The sequence below is a fragment of the Leptonychotes weddellii genome, chromosome 9 (genome assembly GCF_054177405.1).
Source record: "Leptonychotes weddellii isolate Sample4059 chromosome 9, ASM5417740v2, whole genome shotgun sequence".
NCBI lineage: Eukaryota > Metazoa > Chordata > Mammalia > Carnivora > Phocidae > Leptonychotes > Leptonychotes weddellii.
Genome location: NC_138377.1, coordinates 27,079,953 through 27,099,748, shown reverse-complemented (window position 1 = coordinate 27,099,748; position 19,796 = coordinate 27,079,953). Strand labels below are relative to the sequence as shown.

Genomic DNA, 19,796 nt, shown 5'->3' with positions numbered 1-19,796 from the left:
TCATATTTCTATTACCAATCATTATTATCAATTTCCATTATAATTTCTTTCTTTTTTTTTTTTTAATATTTTATTTATTTATTCATTAGAGACAGAGAGAGAGAGGCAGAGGGAGAAGCAGGCTCCCAAGGAGCAGGGAGCCCAATGCGGGACTCGATCCCAGGACCCCGAGATCACAACCTGAGCCGAAGGCAGACGCTTAACCATCTGAGCCACCCAGGCGCCCTCCATTATAATTTCTAATTTCCATTATCATTTCTTCTTTTACCCATGGGTTAATTAGACTCATGTTGGTTAATTTTCAAATATTTGGGATTTTCTAGTTATTACTTAATAGCCATGATCAAGGAAACTCTCCTGATGATCCTTTGAAGTGTTTAGCCTTGCTTTGTGGCTCTGTATATTGTCAATTTTGGTAAATGTTCCAGTGGGCATTTGGGGGAGAAACAAGTATTCTGCAGTTGTGGCAGCCTTCTATACTAAATATATCAGTTAAGTCAGTTTTGTTATGTTATTGAGATCCTGTATATTCTTACTGATTTGGGGGGGGCGGGCTTTGTAGTTGTAGATTTTTTACTGTTAGTTCTTTCAAGTTTTGGTTTATATATTTTGAGGCTACATTATTAGGTGCATATAAATTTGGAAGATTTGTTTGATGCCTTTAGTCATTATGAAATGCCCTTTTCATGTCTAGTAATACCTGTTGCCCTAAAATTTACTTTATCTGATGTTAGTATACCTAATGTTTGTGTATTATAACTGTATTCGTCCTTTCACTTTCAACCTTTCTGGCTCTTATTTTTATAAACTACCATATAGTAGGGATTTTTTAATTCAATTTGATAATCTTTTTTTTTAAGATTTTATTTTTAAGTGATCTCTACACCAAATGTGGGGCTCGAACTCACAACCCTGAGGTCAAGAGTTGCACACTCTGACTGAGGCACCCCAACAATCTTTGTCTTTTTAAATGGAGTATGTAGTCCATTTACATTTAATTGCTGATTTTTTTGGCTTAAATTTACCATCTTACTATTTTTTTTCTTTTTGTCTCCTCTTTTCCATATATCTTTTCTCCTTTCTTGCCACATTTTGGAATAAGGCATTTGCATTATTATACTCCTCCTTTTGCTTATTACCCATATATCTTTTTGATTATTCTTTTAGTGGTTATTGAAGTTAAAATTTACCTACTAAGTACCTCACCACCTCTTGGATTGACTATTTCTACCTTCTCATCTTTTGTACTGTTTGGTCATGCATTTTTAACTCTCTATTTTAAACTTTGAGGGTGTTATTATTTGGTATAACTTATATTAATTTAGATTTATCCACATATTTACTCCTTCCATTGTTCTTTATTGCTTTCAAATTTTTATGATTTCTTTTGGGATAATATTCCTTCTGCCTGAAAAACTCCCTTTACAGCTTTTTGATCGGCTAGTAACAAATTCCTTGAGTTTTTATTTTTCTTGTGTGAAAATGTTTTTCTTAAGTTTTTTGGGGGGGGAAGATACAGAGTACTGAATTGGCAGTTATTTTCTTTCTGTACTTCAAAAGTATTATTCCCACTGTTTTCTGACTTCCTTGGTTTCTTTTAGTCAACTGCTCTTTTAAGAGGCAATACCTTTTTATTTCTTTGGTTATTTTTAAGATTTCATTTTTGTGATTCTTAGTAGTTGTGATTTTTAGTAGTTTTCCATATTTAGCTTCTGTATAGTTTTCCTTGTATTTATCTTGCCAAAGCTTTGTTATTGTCCCTTGAATCTTGACCATATCTCTTCAGACATTCCTTTTGGCATATTACCTTTCTGTCCTCGCACTACAATTACAAAATATATTAAACCTTCTTACTGTGTTTTTATCTCCTACACTTTTTTTTAATTTCCTATCTTAAGTCTCTCCATGTTTCAAACTACTTTCCTCTGCATATCCTCATTTATTTATTTCTTCTTTCAGCTATATCTAGTCTTCTGTTAAATTGATCTATTGAGTTCTCAGTTTTAGTAATCCTATTTTTCAGTTCCAGAATTCCCATTTTTAATATAGTTTTCAATTAGCTTTTGATAGTCTCTCTTGTTAATTTATTAAACATATTAACTACCATTATTTTAAAGTTCATGTCTAATAATTTTAATATCTGGATCTCTTGAACATGTTTCCTTCTCATCAGTTTTTATGTTTTTGTTGTTGTTTTTACATATTTCTGACGTGAACTTAACTTGTATTTGAGAATGTATAGATAATTGAGGCTCTGGATTGTTATCTTCCTCAAAAAGATTTACTTTTACTTTCGGCAGACAAGATAGGAAATTAGAGAATGAGCTTTCGGAAGATGGACTTCAGTCTCCTGAGCCTATTATTTCTAGTTTACCTTTACTCCTATGCCATAGCCCTTTAGATATTCCAAACTTAACAGTTTGGGGTTTCATCTTTAGTATTCCCTGAGTTATAACTATTGACATCACAACCTTGGGAGAGTCCAGAAGCTCTGTTCTGCTTCTCATCCTCTCAGCCACTGCTTTCAAATTGGCAGATGTGGCACTGAATACCCATCATAGTTCTCTGGGCTTCCCTTCTTTTGGGGGTCTTAGCCTCTAAAGTTGGTTATGGTAGTAGCTCCCCGGTGCCTTCAAATATATTTTTATATTTTGTATAGTTTTTTTTTTTTTCATTGTTTTTTGTTGAAGGCTTTGTTGCAACATGCTTACTTGCCATTATGGGTTGGGGGGGAATCTCCTCTGGCAAGTGTAGATCCTTATTATGATCAATTGGCATACTACCCTCTCTATATCATAACATTACGTTACTTAAGCTTTGGCTAGCCTTCACCGTGACTTTATGTAGGGTATTCTTTCAAGTTCAGCCATGTCTTAAGTTGCTAGCTAACCTGCAGATGTATTCACCTATGATAGAGAGTGTTGCATGTGTTGAGCAGAGTGCAAGGTCTCATGGTATAAACTAAGTCCATTGAGATTGCAGGAGCTGAGAGAAGACAGGATCGGTGGCCTCAGAAATAAGTGTGGGCCTGGCAGCTGTTCTGACGTGTGTGTCCCATCCAGTACAAGGTGTATCCTGGAGGTAGCCCAGACACCTCAGATAAAGCAGGCAGACCAATGAAAAATACACGGTATTTCATTAACATCTTGCATACCTGTCTACACTGATTAAATTATAGGTCACAGTATTTTTTATTTAGAAATCAGTGTTTTCAGTCGCAGCACAGTGGGTTTTTCCATGTTCTCTTTTCTAGGCAGTTATATTCTTGGCCTGAGGTCCTTATTACCCTTCTGTATCAGAACACAGTGGGGTCATATAGGGGCAGTAACAGCAGAGGCAAGATAGCCAAAGTCCTTTTCCAGCCCTGAGTTTAACTTTTCAATTCACTTTCAGTAGAACAAAGTCTCCATTGATAGCCTAAGCACTGAAATGTGTTTCAGGCAAAAATTAAAGGAACTTCATCATCTTTTTTCTGCACTGGGTAGGATGAGTGTTTGGAGAATAAAATGGTTTAATTACTGAAAACTACTCCATCTAGAGGCTTGTGACTCATTTTGTGTGACCTTAGATTTACTTTTTCTTTGGACATATGGGGCCAGAAGACAGGAGACAAAAAATAGCTTCCCTTGAATAATAACTTTTCCTTTCTGGAAACCAGAAAACTATCCAATTCCACAAGTTCCAACATGTCCCTAGTTGACATCTCTGTTTCTCAATGTATATTAGGTCACCCTCTGGAGATGCAGGTCAGAAAGAAAACGCAGAAGCGATCTGGGCCATGGGTGAGAGGGACAAAGAAATGACAAGTACCCAAACAGGGAGAACTTCTGTGTCTCCAGTAATTAGATGGTATGGCGTAGCCGCTGAGCCACACACTGGCTCATCTGCCCATGGCCAGCACAGCAAGCTTCATGGAAATTGGGCATCGGGCCTAAAAAATGCAAGATCCTCAGGCCCCACTCTCTGGGTAACATGGAGAATGAAGTCAAATTTAGGATGCATTTGTTTCCATAATGAAATTTTCATTAGCTTCACTGTATAGCTAAAGTTACATGAAGTGTGTTTTAGTTAAAGGAGTAAGATGGCAGAAGAGCTAGAATTAATGTGGAGAGAGAGATTCTAGAGAGGGGTCGATTGGCTATCCAAATATGGCTGGCTTTGTAGCTCGTTAGGAGTTAGTACATAAACTTGGTTTTGTCAGAACCTAAGGTTTGTAGAAACTTGGGTTTTTTCAGAACCTGATTTAACTTCAGAACTAACTGATGATAAAGTAGAAGATAAATATGTTGATCAAAATGCCAATTTATTAACATACAGTTCTAAAGATTAGGGCACTCCCAGCCTCATCGGAAGATAACTGATAGGCCACATGGACCATCAGAAGTTAATTTATAGACCTAGGGTTAGAGCACAAGGAAGCTGAACATCATTTGTTTTTCTTCCTGGCTTGGAAAATGTGCTTTATAATTTTTCTACTTTTCTAGTGATAGAATATTTACATCTGTCAGTTTTAGTTTTTTTATTCTGTGGTTGTAAACACTATCAAACTTTGGGTTTGACTTTCTTTTTCTGGACACACAAGCACACCGCATTTCTTGTATTGTCACATTCTTCAGATACGTGAATACAACTAGGTTAGGCTCGAGCTTCCTTGCACATCCAGTTTCCACTTTTGCCTGGGCACTTTAATTGGATCGCTGCAACAACTTGCCCTTCCTGTTTTGACTGGGGAGTATCGGTCTTAACCATAGGCAAGAATTTTTACTATTTAAGTTTGGGAAAGTCTCTGTCTTATAATTCAGAGGACACAAATTTACTAGACCTCCTACTTTATTACATTTCTAACTAAGAAGAATTTAATTAGTTTCTAGAAATACACCATTAATTTGGGGAAAGGGGGGACTTTTTCAAAGAATTTCTCACTCATAACATTAAGAGCAAGTAAATGTTTTAAGAGATTAAAAGTAAAGTCTGTTTTTAAAAAGAACATTTAAAATGTGGGGTGTTTGTCTAGCCGGAAAAGGATTGTTGTAAAGTAAATTGATCTTGGAAATATTCCGTATTCAAGGACAGATGATAACAAATTACAGTGACAGGGTGATTTGACAGTGGATCTATTAGTGAAAAGATGCCATGTCTGTGGCAAAGGGCTGATATATGGTAACTCTTGCCAGATGAAAAATTCTGGAAAATAGATTCTATTTCCATTGCAAGTTCTTGCAAAAGGACTCTCTAGAATGCTGTAATGATTTTCTTTGAAAAGGGTTGATTGCAGTAAGGTGTGAGTCTCTACTGTGTGCCAGACAAATGCCCGACAAACCTGCCAGATGTTTTTACTGTTATCTTACATATGTGGAAATTAAGGGTTACAAGTTAATTTTCAGGAAAAGGTAAAATCATGATGCTCAGATATAAAAATGTACACATGTTCAAAAATTTATTTGATGCATTAATCCAGAGAACTAACTGCATGTTATGATGAGTTCAAATTTAAGTTTTCTAAAAAAGCACAGTTACATGGAGTAAAGGAATATTGAAAGGAATTGTAAATTGGAGATAAATGTTTTGTTGTTGTTTTAGGGAGGGAGTCATTTGAACCTCTATTAGAGGGGACAGAATTTATATGTCTTAACAGTTACCTACAACGTACAAAGTCATAAAATAGCTCCCACAGAATCAGAATCTAAGACAAAAGGGTATGCTATAGACCATGAATAGTTTTCCATTGACATACAAGTTTTTTCTACCTGATGTTCAGTAATTCGCCTGAGATCATACCCCTGGTGAGGCAAATTCCTCTCGGCAGTGTACAGGGCGTTCAAATTGCACGGGAAGCCTGGAGGAGGTCATTGGAAGCTATTGCGTAATTCAGCCTTGAGGCAGTTGACCTAGACCAAGGTGTTGACTGTAGTGGGTTAGCTTCTGTGGAAGCAGACTTGGAGCCTGATATTTTTGCACAGGAAGTTGACTGGGGAGTGCTCTTAGGAACAATACACGTGAGGGAGCACAAGAAGCTGGTTTGAAAAGAGGAATAAATTGAACTGTGATGCAGTTAGAGCAACGGCTTTAGTTAAAATGCATGGGGTGATCTGGAGCTGGGTGGCTCTTCTGAGATGTCCTGAATCAAAACAAGATGCTGAAGGCACTTCTTAGGGAGTACTGCTTCAGAAGGGCATGGTGACTAGGGGCTTGGAGTTCTCAAAGATGAGGGAGTCTGGGTCACCCCAACAGGTAAAGCTAGGGGTAAGAGCAGGTAAACACCTAGACTAGGCGAGGTCCTAGTCAAGAGGAAATCTCAAAAGGGCGGCCGAAGAGAGAGACTGTAGTCCAAGGAAATGAGCAGTGCAAGAACCGGAGTGGCGGTGGCAGCGTTCTGCCCAGACTTCACTACAGGATTGGGGCCATCATGCCCCCCAGCTACCAGGAGCCTTGTCCTCCCCACTTTGGACACGGGGTTCTTTAGACACACAGAGCCTAAAGTTGTAGGAATGGGAAGCACAAATTCCCCAAATGGGTCATTGATAAAGATCGTAAGTGAGTCATTCCCGTTTCTACCTGTTGGTTCCCAGTCTTGTGTATTCCACTTACTGGGGTCTCAGAACCACTAGAAAGGCCATTGATTGAGGATGTATCCTGCATCCTGAAGGATGCTGCCCCACCCTCACAGGATCTCATTTCCAAGTTGGTACCTCAGCTGCACCTTTGAAAGCCTATTCAATTTTGATCAGGCCAGCAGCTTCTACAGTACATGATATGACCAGTGGATCCCATGACCACAAGCCCAGTGTTCTCCTCTCTGCTATGAAGTCCCTTGATCGATTCAATGCTACATGGGATCCTGTGTCCATGGGTTCAACACTGTAAACCCTCATATGATCATAGTGCTAAAGCCCTGCAAACAGGAAAGGCAAGACCCATACTTAGAACATGTGTCAATTCTAGTCAAGATAAATGCCCTATCTAGAGTGGAAGGGGTCCAGTGTAGACAACTTGCCATCAAGTGGATGCTTATTCTCCTTGAGGGATGGGTATTGTATCAAGGGCTCAGCAGTGATCTCTGTAGCACTCAGGTTAAAGGTTTGACATCAGTAGTTACATCAGCCTTGGTAAACGGAATCCCATTGTATATCTTTAATCGCTGCCACAATGGCCACTCCTTTCACACACCCATTTTGGCAGCACAGGAGTGGCTAATGAAGAAGATGGCTGGAGACACTGGCGTGGCTCAGTCGGTCCAGGATTGAGTCCCGCATCGGGCTCCCTGCTCAGCGGGGAGGCTGCTTCTCAGCCTGCCGCTCCCCCTGTTTGTGCTCTCTCTCTCTGTATCTCCGACTCGCAAATAAAAAAGAAGAAGGAGAAGATGGCTGATACCAACTCGCCAAATCAGTTGGACTACTTGGTTGTAGTACGTCTTCCATAGTGGAGGCCTCTGGTGGCCATTAACATGCATTCAGAGATCTTTATAATCCATGCCCACTCCTGTCCATCCATCCATGTGCCTCTACCCTTGTCCCTGACCTTCTTTCTCCTTTTAGGCCTCTGGCCAACCAGCCAAGCCTTTTGCTACTTCCACGAGTTTGTTTTTTTTTTTCTGGCCTCGGGCCTGTTCTATTTCTACAGAAGGTGGGTGGCTGGATAGCCTGATTTTTGCCTTGCAAGGATTTCCCTTCGCCACTGTCTTAAAGGGCCACCTGAGTGGAGCTATCTTGCAGCAGCAGTTTATTTTTGTTTTGCATCTACATACCAGGCCAACCCATCTGTGAACCAACCTTGGCTTTTTTTTTCTCTCTCTTCTATAAGTTGGTTGTACGGGACACATGCCCATCCTCTTGGTCATAGGTGTGAGCTGAGGGAGAGGCCTCTGTGCAACAATAGTGAACGGCGTGGGAGGCAGTCTGGGCCACCTGCTCATGTCCAATGCCCTAACTACCACATATCTTAGAATGGATTGCTGCCGGGCCTACTCAGATTTATAGTTTAATGTCTGTTGAGTCACATTGTCAAGCACTCCACAAGGTGCAGCAGCAAACCAAGAGCTATTTTCAAATGACCTATAGTTCTTTGTGGCAAATGTCATGGCTTTACTCCAGAACCGCATGGGTCTACATTGCAATCTCCAGTTAGGTTTACCATAAACTCTATACAGCATCTTTGCCCATCACAGATGCTTTAAGTATCTTAAGGTCTACCAGGTTTTATGGACCAAGGGGCAAAGCTGCTTACGCCACATGCTGCAGTCATTCCTGCTCTGGACCCTACTTAAAGCTTTCCATGTGATGTGGCAAATGGGTTAGAGCACTATTCCCATGAATGGACTTTGCTGACCTTAGAATCCATACTGACCTATGGAGCATATGATTCCTTTTTAGTGATGGGAGAAATTAGTCCTTTATGTTGAAGATGTCCCAGCAGTCTCCTGAATCTTTATAGGCTTTATCTCCCATCATACTTGCACTTGTAATATGCTTATCCTGTTTGGTTGATGTGAAGCCATCAATGTATTGGACTAATGTCCTGCAGCATATCTACAAGGTCAGGCTTTCTACAAACTATTTTGACGGCAGAAGAACTAACAAAGCCCTGGGGCAAGGTCATGAAAGTATAGTGGTATCAGTCTTCTGTGAATGCACACTGCTCTGGCCCTCAGTAGAGGTGGATAAGAATATATTTGCCAAGGAGGCCATATACCAGGTACCACCATGTGCCTGAAGCAACGTTAATTTATTCTGACAAAGATACCGCATCTGTCTGGTTTTTTAGTGACCTGACTGGTGAATCAATTGAGAATAAGCAGGCTATCATCTTTATGTCTTTTCCTTTATATCTCTTTTATATATTTATATCCTTTTATATTTAAAAAAAAACCTAGATCTCTTTTAATCTCCTTGATAGCTCCTCTCAGACCCACAGGATATGGCATTATTTATGAGTTACTATCTTGGCTGGTGGGGGCAGGAGGGTGGTTTCATAGGCTTTCCCATGGCCTACCCCAGTGTGGTTAACTAGATGGTCTGCCTAGCTACCAAGTATGTGCATTCTGATTATACATGCTGGGACTAGTCAAATAACCACTGGTAGGTCTGTGGACCCAGTGGGCCCACTCTGAGTCAGACCTGTATATATCTCCACCAGCATTCTAACACAGGTCATGATGACGCTTTGGGTACCCAATAGCAATGTCAACTCAGATCCGTATGTCCAATCAGTCCTCTGGATCTCTGGATCTTCCCCTTGGCCCATACATCTCTTGGGGAAAGACAAAGAAGGTAACCATCCCATATATGTTGTGTGATATTGCAGGATACTTCCTTCTGAGGGCTCAGCTTTCCCTTCAAGTCACTGAGTTGTCCAGAACCTGGGCAACAGATTATGATTTTTTTGTTGTTGTTGTTAAGGTGCTTACCCTCAGCCTCCTTGATTTCTTTTGATTGTATGTAGATTGCGTGATACCCTTATTGGCTGCCCCTCTAACTTGCCCTTCAGAATGCCATGTTCTATTAACCATTTCTATGTTCTCTCTGGGTTAGGCTATCTTAGCTTCCATGGTGATTTTGCTCCTTATTACAATAATTACATCCACCTTGCTTCTGATATCATATGCTTCTCAGCCTCTATTAATTTGAATCTCTATCCTCCCATTGTTATCAGGGCTAGTTCTATAGCAGTATCTCCTAGTCTCAGCTCTCGCCCGCAGAGGACAGCTACCACTGAGCTTCTTCAGTAGTAGTATTTCTCACCAACACATTTCTTATCATTCTGCTAAACAAAGTGTCCTCCTGGCCCTCCCTCCCATGGAACATAGTTGATGGGTTTTCTGATCTTAGGTAATATGCCCATTTTAACACACCCACTTCTCTGGGCCTTGGACCCCTTTCTTTGCCACTTACTGTGGCAATTTTGGCATTTCTGTTGTACTTAGTGTGGACTGTTGCTTCTTCTAAGCTCTTAGGGAACAACCTACCAGCATATTTGCATAATTTTTAGGGCCTTTGCCAGGATATCAATCTTCTATCATAGGAGAGTGTCCTCCTATTGATAAACACTCATATCCAACTTTATATTCTGTTTCTGTCAATTCAGCATCACCCGGATCCAGTCCCATATCTATTCTCCATGCTTCTGCCAGTACGCACTGATGGGGTCTTATGGTTCCTTCGATACAAAGCCTCTTCCCAGCAGACCCGGCACTTCCCTGGCCGGGTGGTGGTGCGGCTTGACCTGTTACTGGCCAGGCAGCCAGGAGAGAAGGTGGGAGCAGACTGAAGGGGATGAGCAGACTTGGAGTGGTCTGCAGGCAGTGGAGAGTGGGTCACATCTGATCTGAGGCCCCAGTGTGTGGATTCCAAAGTTCTCTACAACAGAAGCATCATCCAATTCTACAGGGAGTCTAGAGCTGCCGTGATCCCCATTTCAAGCCTCAGTTCCTTCTCTACTGGGGCCCTGCCTAAGTTGAGAATTTAGTCTTCTCTGGAGCTCTGTTCCCTTAGCATTATGTCCTAGCCAAGCCTCCACTGCTTCTGTCCTCTGGCTGAAGGAGATGAGAGGTTCTTTATATGCTCCCAAGCAGACCCCTCTGACTCTGACACTTTGCCTTAAATAGGTGAGTAACTGTCCTCAGCCTGTTGCTGTCATTCCCCAGTGCATTGACAGCCCTCCGCCCGTGAGGGGGGAAGGAAGCCTAATGGGGCAGAGGGAGAAGGTGAACAGCAATGCAGTCACAACAAAGGCCTCAGCCCATCCCATGATAAGCTCTAGAGCTTCTCTGGTCCTTCAGAGTTACCTCAATTTAGGAGCTGGAGCTATCCCTGGCAGCATTGACCAGTTATTGGATGTGGGGTGCACCCAGAGGAGGCCCAACCTTGGGTAAGTAGTTTTCTTTGGAAGGAGGGTGATTCCTGGGGAGAGACATAGCTTTGAGCAGTCAAGGGGAAGGAGCGTCTCATCATGAAGGGAAATGTGGGTGGCACACCATCTACTGCCTTGAGCCTGGGAATAAAGAGGAAGGCTAGGATAAGAGAATGGCTTCTGGAGGAACTGACAGGATATGCTGACTAGATAGCATAGAGTTCTTTCACTCAAGGACATTTACTTCCTCTTTTGTGCTAGATACAGGCTATGAATAAAAAGGGTCCTTGACCTCGAGGAGCTCACAGTTGGAAACCATACACCCACAGAAGAGTCAGGACAGCCGCCAAGATGTCAGCAACAAGATGTGTGCAACATGAACGGGGGGGTGGGGGGGGGCTTGTGACAAAAAAGACAATTCTTGGTACAGTTGAGTTTGTTCGTTTTTTTAATGAGCTTTGGAGTTCAAATTTTCCTTTCCTCAAGAGATGCTCAAATCTCTGACTCAAAAGGGGAAAACTTCCTGAGGGACCCTGAAGCACAGAGCTAGTGAGCGTGACCCGCTCAGTCAACTGACACCGCCGCCCCACCCCCCACACACGTCCCTTCTCACTGAACTGTGCCGCAGAGGAGGCGGGAGACCTCGACTGTGGACTGTTGAGAGAGTCGCATGGCCGGGGCAGGGCGCTCCATCAGAGGTGAGACCCTCACAAGGGCCATGTGTGTCAGGAAGTGGCCCTTCCTTCTGCTCATGAATGCAACGAGAGCTCAGAGTCAAGGAAGGTCCCAGTCCACGAATAAAAGCGTAAGGGGGGAGCAGTGTGTCCGCCTGCCTGATGGCCCTCATAAAAACTGCCACAAGATGGCAGCAGGAGCTCGGTCCATTGGGAGCGGTGGGGGAGGATGGTACTGGGGTAGAGTTGGTACCCCTGACATACACACGTTCCAGAAGAGGTGTGAGGAACAAAAAACTGAATACAGGCTCTTGGAACCTATTTAAGTCAGGGGCTTACGCACTGGTACTTCCCCTGGCCACGTGCCGTTTCTCCCAAGGTTCCCATGTGTTGCTTGTCTCCTGTACCTATTTACATTGGCCCCATTTGAGTTCTTCCCTCTGGCTGAATGTGGACCCTTCAGTCAGAAACCTTAATATCAAGACTGCCCCTTAAGACATCCGGGGCTTGTGCAAAGTGCTCTCCTTCCACTGTTCCCCCTGCCCCTCACAAGAGACTCCACTCGGGTCTGTAGAGCTGGTGCTTCTCAGGACCCAAGAGAACACTGTGCCTGCAGGCCATCAGCCTTTGCTCTCAGGAGAAAGCCAGCAGTAGCCTTTGGTGCTCTCCAGCCGCTGGGTGGGGAGAGCGTGCAAGCGCGACCGCTCCACACACAGCCCCTCGGGCCAGCGGGTAGAAACCTCACTGGGCAGTTCAACAGAGGCTGTAATCTGAGGCGTTCAAGATGAGGGAGCAGGTGAGGGAGAGCAGAGAGGGAAGGGCCCCGAAGGAACAGGACCGGTGATTACAGCAGGAGCTCCTGCCCCAGGAGCAGAGGGAAGAGGTGAGCCTCTCAGAACCCCGCGGGCCTGGCTCAGCTGCAACTCCAGCTCTGAGGGGACGTGCCCCTCAGGGGTACCCCGCAGCTGAAAAGGGGCAAACGGCTGAAGACGTGACGGCTGCAAGGGCTTTGGGGGAGCAAAGCTGAAAAGTCAGCCCTGTGCCTTCCCCTCCTCCTCCCTTCCAGGCTCCCTCGGCCCTTCTTGCCCAGGCAGCTGACAAAGGGGGAGGGTAACGTGGGCAGTGTGGACGGGGCTCTGGAGCTGAGAGGGGGCAGACCAGCCCCTGGCCAGGCAGCTCTGCCGTGAGCTGCCTCAAGGTGGGCGCGTGCTGAAGGGCAGAGTCGCCACCCAGCTCGTGAGCGAGTTATGCTCGGAGAGAGGGGACAGACGTGCGGGAGAGGAGAACGACTTCAACGGGGGTGGGCAGGCTGGAACCAACCCCCAACTCCTGAGCGCAGCTCCGCGGGCGGTGGGGCAGCAGAAGGAGCAACTTGAGCCCCCTGGGGGCCACACAGGCCTGGACAGGGGCCGCCAGGGCTAGCCCCCAGCAGGTGGCAGGCCAGAGGGGCTCCTTGGAAGTCTGCCCCGGATAAGACCCCCGGGGCTCTGCGCATCCGTGGGGGGTGTGCAGGGCACCAATAAGGACGGGCTGAATTTCCCGGAGGTACAAGTGGTGACACGCACATAACATAAAGTTTAGCGTCTTACCCGTTTTTAAATGTGCAGGTCAGTGGCGTGAAGTGCATTCCCACCGTTGTGCAGCCATCCCCACGGTCCATCTCTAGAACTCTTCATCTTGCAAAACTGAAACTGTCCCCATTGAACGGCTCGGCATTCCCTCCGCCCCCAGCCCCCGGCAGCCACCGTTCGGCTTTGTCTCTGTGAATCTGACTGCTCTAGGTACCTCATGTGAATGGAATCGCCCAGTCTTTGTCCTTGCACTCAGTATGTGGTCTTCAGGGTTCATCCGCGTGGTAGCGCCTGTCAGGATTTCTTCCCTCTGAAGGCTAAAGGACCATTGTGTGGCTGTGCCACATTCTGTTTATCCATGCATCTGCTGGTAGACACCTGGGTTGCTCTCACCCTTTGGCTATTGTGAGTAATGCTGCTCTTATGACCCCTTTTGACAGAGGCGCACACTGAGGCATGAGGGGTGAAGTAACTGGCCATCAGTCCCACAGCTAGCAAGTGGCAGAACTGGGAGCCCAGCTGAGCAGTCAGCTTCAGAGATTGTGCCGTTGACCACCACAAGCCCTTCTTGATGCTTGCTGGGAGGCACCAGGAAAGAGAGCCCCTTCCTTTGCCATCTGATCAACTCGGACCCGGGACTGCTTTGCTGGGAGCTGAGTCGGGTTGAAAATTTGTAGAGATGGGGAGAAATGTTGGGAATTAGAAAACGATTCCTTTTTTTCCCCCCATCAAACCTTGAGTCTTATTTTATCCCTGGAAAACCTGGGTCAAATGAGGAGGTAGAGAGATTTGTTCAGTGATGGGTCCTCCACAGGAAACTCCTACTATCTCGGTTCTGCCCCCACCAGTAACCACAGCATCCTGACCAGTGGCCTGATTGGGGGTGAGAACTAGAGCTCACCTACTTCCATGTACTAAAAGAATAGCTACTCTGCATTCTTGTAAGGTCTTCCATTCTAAAATCCTTAAATAGTCTCATTAATAAATTCTTCCTAGCAAGCTGACTACCATGGCAGGGGCATATTATAAAAGACGTATGTGATCACTGTGGGGTGGGGAAAGAAACCAGAAATCCCATGGTTTCACACAGTGCTTAACAAAAATCTAACAAAGTATACAAAATTTAGATGTGAAACATTCGCGATTTGGGGCTTTAAGTAAAGGTCCACCACACCTAATGAATCAGCTCTTTGTCTGGATAACACTTGTGTATCAGGTTTTCATGAGAAGACCCTGACTCTTCAGGTCTGCAGGTTTCTAAATATCAGATTTCTAAAACATAGAATGAGTCACAGTTTTGCTGCTTCCCTTTGTCAAGGGATTTCTTTCTGTGGGACTGAGCCTTTAACCTGTGGGGTCCTGTGTTAACTCCAGCTTGGTCATGTCAGAACTGAACTGGATTGTTGCACACCCAGTTGATGTCAGAGAATTGGTTGTTGTGGAAAAAACTCCACAGATCTGGTGTCAGAAAAAAGATACTGTTTTTTTCACCAAATAGTGGAATCATCAAACTACAGTCTGTTTCTGCGACATTTTCCGCCTCTTGCAATTCTATTTTTCCTGGAGGTTTGGGCGATTAGCCTACATTATCGCCTACACTCACTGACAGCCAACCAAATTGACATATCGGGCATGACAAGTCTTTGTTGTGGGGACTCCTAACAATGCATCGGATCGCGTTTAGCAACATCCTTGATCTCTACCGACTAGATGCCGGTAGCATCAACCTAAAAGTTCCTGGCTGCCTGAACAAAGTGCGGTGGTCCCCTTGTGACAAAAGCTAGAAAAATGAGTGTAGTGTAGTCATGAAGGAGACCTGGGGTCTGGTCCTGCCTCTGCTCCAAACTCCGTCTGTGACTTTGGGCACAGCTACTTAACCTCTCGGCGTCCTTGGACCAGATCAACCTAGTTCGTTCAGCAACAAAATGCTCTGCGGGCTGTGCTTAATTTACCTCTCTGAATGGAAATTAAGCTCATTAAAGGTAGTAAGTCGGGTTTTGCCTTGATTCTTGTTCTGTCAACGCCTAAATTCCCATCTGTCTGAAGGATTTGACCCTGAGTCTCCTATTTCACATAGTGAGGCCTGCAGGGGCCTGAAAAGGGGTCTGTGCTGGTCCAGAAGCTGCTGACAACCTGAAAGAGCGTCTAGCCTGTGACTCTGGAGTTGACTGTGTTAAGGAGTCTCGTGGGCTTAGTGAGAGCACCTTCCCCACTGGAGCCTTTCCTGAGTCCCAGCCCAAGGGTGTGTGTGTGTGGTGTGTGTGTGGTGTGTTTGGTGTGTGGGGTGTGTGTGTGTGTTGGTGTGTATGTGTGGTGTGTGTGTGTGTGTAGTGTATGTGGTGTGTTTGGTGTGTGGGGTATATGTGTGTGGGGTGTGTGTGTGGTGTGTGTGTGGTATGTGTGGTGTGTTTGGTGTGTTTGGTGTGTGGGGTGTATGTGTGAGGGCTGTATGTGTGGGGTGTGTGTGTGTGGTGTGTTTGGTGTGTGGGTGTATGTGTGGGGTGTGCGTGTGTGTATTGGTGTGTGTGTAGTGTGTGTGGGGTGTGGGGTGTGTGTGTGTATTGGTGTGTGTGGTGTGTTTGGTGTGTGGGGTGTGTGTGTGTGCATGTGTCTGTGTTTCGTGTATGGGGTATATGTGTGTGTGGTGTGTGTGGTTTGTGTGGTGTGTTTGTTTTGTGTGTGTGGTGTGTGTGGTGTGTGTGTGGTATGTGTGGTGTGTTTGGTGTGTGGGGTATATGTGTGTGGGGTGTGTGTGTGGTGTGTGTGTGGTATGTGTGGTGTGTTTGGTGTGTTTGGTGTGTGGGGTGTATGTGTGAGGGCTGTATGTGTGGGGGGTGTGTGTGTGGTGTGTTTGGTGTGTGGGGTGTGTGTGTGTTGGTGTGTATGTGTGGTGTGTGTGTGTGTGTGTGGTGTGTTTGGTGTGTGGGGTGTATGTGTGAGAGCTGTATGTGTGGGGTGTGTGTGTGTGGTGTGTTTGGTGTGTGTGTGTGGTGTGTTCAGTGTGTGGGGTGTATGTGGGGGGATGTGTGTAGGTGTGTGTGGGGTGTGTGTGGTGTGTTCAGTACGTGGGGTGTATGTGTGTGGGGTGTGTGTGGGTGTGGTGTTTTGGTGTGTGGGGTATATGTGTGTGGGGTGTGTGTGTGGTGTGTGTGTGGTTTGTGTGGTGTGTTTGTTTTGTGTGTGTGGTGTGTGTGGTGTGTTTGTTGTGTGTGTGTGGTGTGTTCGGTGTGTGGAGTAAATGTGGGCTGTATGTGGGGGGCTGTGTGTTGGTGTGTGTGGTGTGTGTGTGGTGTGTTCGGTACGTGGGGTGTATGTGTGGGGTGGTGTGTATGTGTGGTGTGTTCGGTACATGGGGTGTATGTGTGGGGTGGTGTGTGTGTGTGGTGTGTTCGGTGTGTGGGGTGTATGTGTGAGGGGTGTGTGTGTGGGTGTGTGTGTTGTGTGTAGGGGACCAAGGTGGGAACCCATAGCGTCCCTGGGGCAGACACGGGGGCGAGGACCTGAGGCCTGACCTAGCTGCCTGCTCAGTCCCTGCAGGTCCAGCGGCACCGGGCTGACCACGTTCTGGAGGCAGCAGTCACCAGCCACTCACCCTGCCGGCCTCTGTTCTTCAAAGAGAGGCCTCTATCTTCTCAGAGCTAAGAGTACCTGAGCTCAGCAGGCCAAAACAGCACTGGGGGGCATCTCCGTTCTCTCACAGAGAGTGAGAGAAACACAGAAAGTAGAAGGAATTGAAGTCCATTGAAATGGTATCTTGCAGCACCAGTCATGATAGCAATAACGATGCTCACATGATTAAGAGCTTACCAGGCACCCTGAACTAGGCTCAGCCCTTTATAAGAAGTATTTCATTTGCTTCAGGAGACAGTTGTAGTTTTTACCCCCATTTTACAGATTGGGAAACAAGTCACAGAGTTACCATCCTGCCCAAACGAATAAGCTCTAATGATTTCCTGTAGGAAGCACTGGGCCCGGGGAAACCAGACCCTCCACATGCAAAGTCTCTTGTTCCCACGTCTCAGTGGGAAGAATTTGGGACATCTCAGCAAGTGTGGCCTAAGTTTCCTTAAAGCACTTCGGATTCTTGGGAAAGGAGAAGATGTGAGTATAGGGCCCAAATCACAGCCTGGATGCCAATGGGAGGGACGGTCTTCTTGCTAACGAGCGCCATCTTACACTAGAATTGTTTAGACTCATCCTTGGTCCTCATTTCATCCATCTCCAGCCATTCATTAACTCAATCAGTAAAAACTTATTAATTACCCAATTGTCATGTATTGTGCTAAAGGCTAGGGATTCACAAAAGAGTCCTACTGCATCCCTGTCCCCAAGGCATTCCTGGTCCAATGCTGTGGGTGGAGATTGAGGGCAAAGTCCCAGAAACAATCTCCCCTTCTGGGCCTGACTCCTTCCCTGGGTCCACCTGGAACTCTCCCTGGGTTCACATCAGGCAAAAACTTCACAACTTAATAATTTGTTGTCAGACTAGAATTCCCTGGACTTTTCCTTTTTGGATTGAATTGGCTGATGTTCTGGGACATGCCAAGTAGCCGCGTGGGCCGCCTCTGGTCATGAGGGCCCCTGCAGCCTGTGCTTGGGTGCGGAAGCCCCAGGAACTCTTCCCCCTGCTTCTCTAGTTCCAGGATATGATCTGTGGGGAACATCTCCCAGGACAGGGAGTGCAAACAGGGCAGATGGGGCCAGCCTGACTGAGTCTGGAGAAAATAGCTAAGGGATCCGCTTGCTGCCTATTGCCTTGGGGGTTTTGCGGCCTGACAATGGGGTGGGCTGCTCCTCTCCTCCCATCCTACAAGCCCAGCTCCCTTGCCTTCCTCCTCTTCCGCCCAGCCCTCTCCAGAGGCTGCAGGGAGTGGTTGCTCCCACGGCCTTTGCGGTCAGATGGACCTGGGGGGCCTTCCCCCTGACTCAGGGGGGGCAGTCAGAAGTCTTCTGAAAGGCAGATCTCCCCGTTTCTATGAGGTTTCCTGGCTCCCTGGTTGCTGTGGTGTCAGCCCTTCTGTCCCATCTTTGGGGCCACCACCCAAAGAATCCAGATACCATTGCCAAATTCTTCTCTCTAGTCCTCTTGACCGGGGAGTTCATCACCCTGTTCCTAGAGTGGGGAGAAACCTGCTGCACCCCTGAAGCCTCACCCTCATACAGTGTCGGCCTCCACTTCCCTGAGCACTCCAGGCACTCCAGGGCCATTCCTGCGTTCATGAAATGCGGGTGCAGTTTCTGCAGTTTCTACTATACGCAAAGCCCTTTCCATTTATTATTTCTCTCTCCTCTCTCTCTCTTTCGCTCTCTCTCTCTCTCTTTCACACACACACACACCAGTGATAAAAAACTATAATTATTCTTGAAATAAAGAAATGGAGCTCAAAGGCCGCCTCTCCCTTTGGTCAGAATGCTGTTCTCTCTGCCTAGAATGTAGGCTATTGGCGACGCTCCTCGGCCTTTGCTTGGCAAGACAGTCTACTGGTATGAGTCGTAGTGAACAAAGCCAAAGGTAAGAGCTTTTCGAAGATGCTTATGAGAAGGTCAGGCATGGCAACTTTCCCGCCTGCAAGGAAAGGCAGGAAAAGACTGCACGGCGACCTCTGTCTTGCGCAGGAGTTCACGAGCCCCAGCTACTGGAAGTGGGAGCTGACAATACCGGTTTAGGGGCTCTCCACTGGGCCCAGTCGGACCTGGCTTCAGGGACCGGTTTGCCTATATGGGCCCCAGGCTCTGGTCCAGTAAATATACAGGTGGTCAGCGGGGAGGTGGAAACCCCTGCAAGGTCAAGGGTGTGATGTCGGAAAAAGAGCTCGGGTGCCTGGTCTGGAGCGAGTCCAACCTGGATTCAGAGCTGGCTCCGTCACTTCCCGGCTGTGTCAGGCTGGACAAGTGACTCCACATTCCAGAGCTAAAGTAAGCGGGGACAATAATAACATGCCATAGAATTGAAAGATTGAAGGGAATGTATAAAAAGGATAATAAATATAGGCAGAGACTGAGACTTTCCATCACCATTAGATTAATGCAAATATTCAAGTTCCGAGATATTTTTCAGCTCACGGGCAAATATTTTAAGTTTGATAATGGACAGTGCTGAAAGGGCGTGGTAAAGCAGGTGCCTCACATATTGTTGGTGGGAGTATGAATTAGTATAATAGCTATGGAAGGGGATTTGGCATCAAAGATTAATTTTTTAAATGCGTATGATTTTTGATGTAGCAATTCCACTGCTCTGAATTTATCTTGTGAATATATTAATTTTAATTAGGATATTGGATTGATTTCTATAATACTCAAAATAACAGTGGCTTAAACACAATGGAGATTTATTTCTTTCTGGAACATAACAGCACAGATTAATTAATCTGGGGCTGGGTGGTGTGTGTGTGTGTGTGTGTGTGTTGGGGGGGATGATTCCATGGCATTGGGGGCCTAGGTTCCATGTTTTTTTGCTCTTCTAGAGTGCTTCCCTACATGGTAGAAGACAGCTCCCTATCATAGCCACATTCCAGCCAGGACCAATCGGGAAAGGGATGGGGGGCGCATCTCTTTCTTTAAGGCCACAATCCCAGAGTTGCACATATCACTGCTGCTATATCCCATTGACTAGAACTTAGTCATATGCCCATACCTAAATGTAGGGATGCCAGGAAATGTAGTCTCTATTCTGGGCAGCCACATGTCTACTACAATTCAGGGACTG

The 19,796-nt window shown here is 45.8% G+C and overlaps 1 long non-coding RNA gene across 1 annotated transcript; it reads left to right on the top strand.

Moving 5' to 3' along the window:
- Positions 1–231: 231 nt before the first annotated feature.
- Positions 232–18,883, top strand: LOC145723396 (uncharacterized). The gene is made up of 2 exons (XR_014148387.1): positions 232–15,336; positions 16,505–18,883. It is a non-coding gene; the product is annotated as an uncharacterized LOC145723396 (long non-coding RNA).
- The last annotated feature ends 913 nt before the right edge of the window (positions 18,884–19,796 follow it).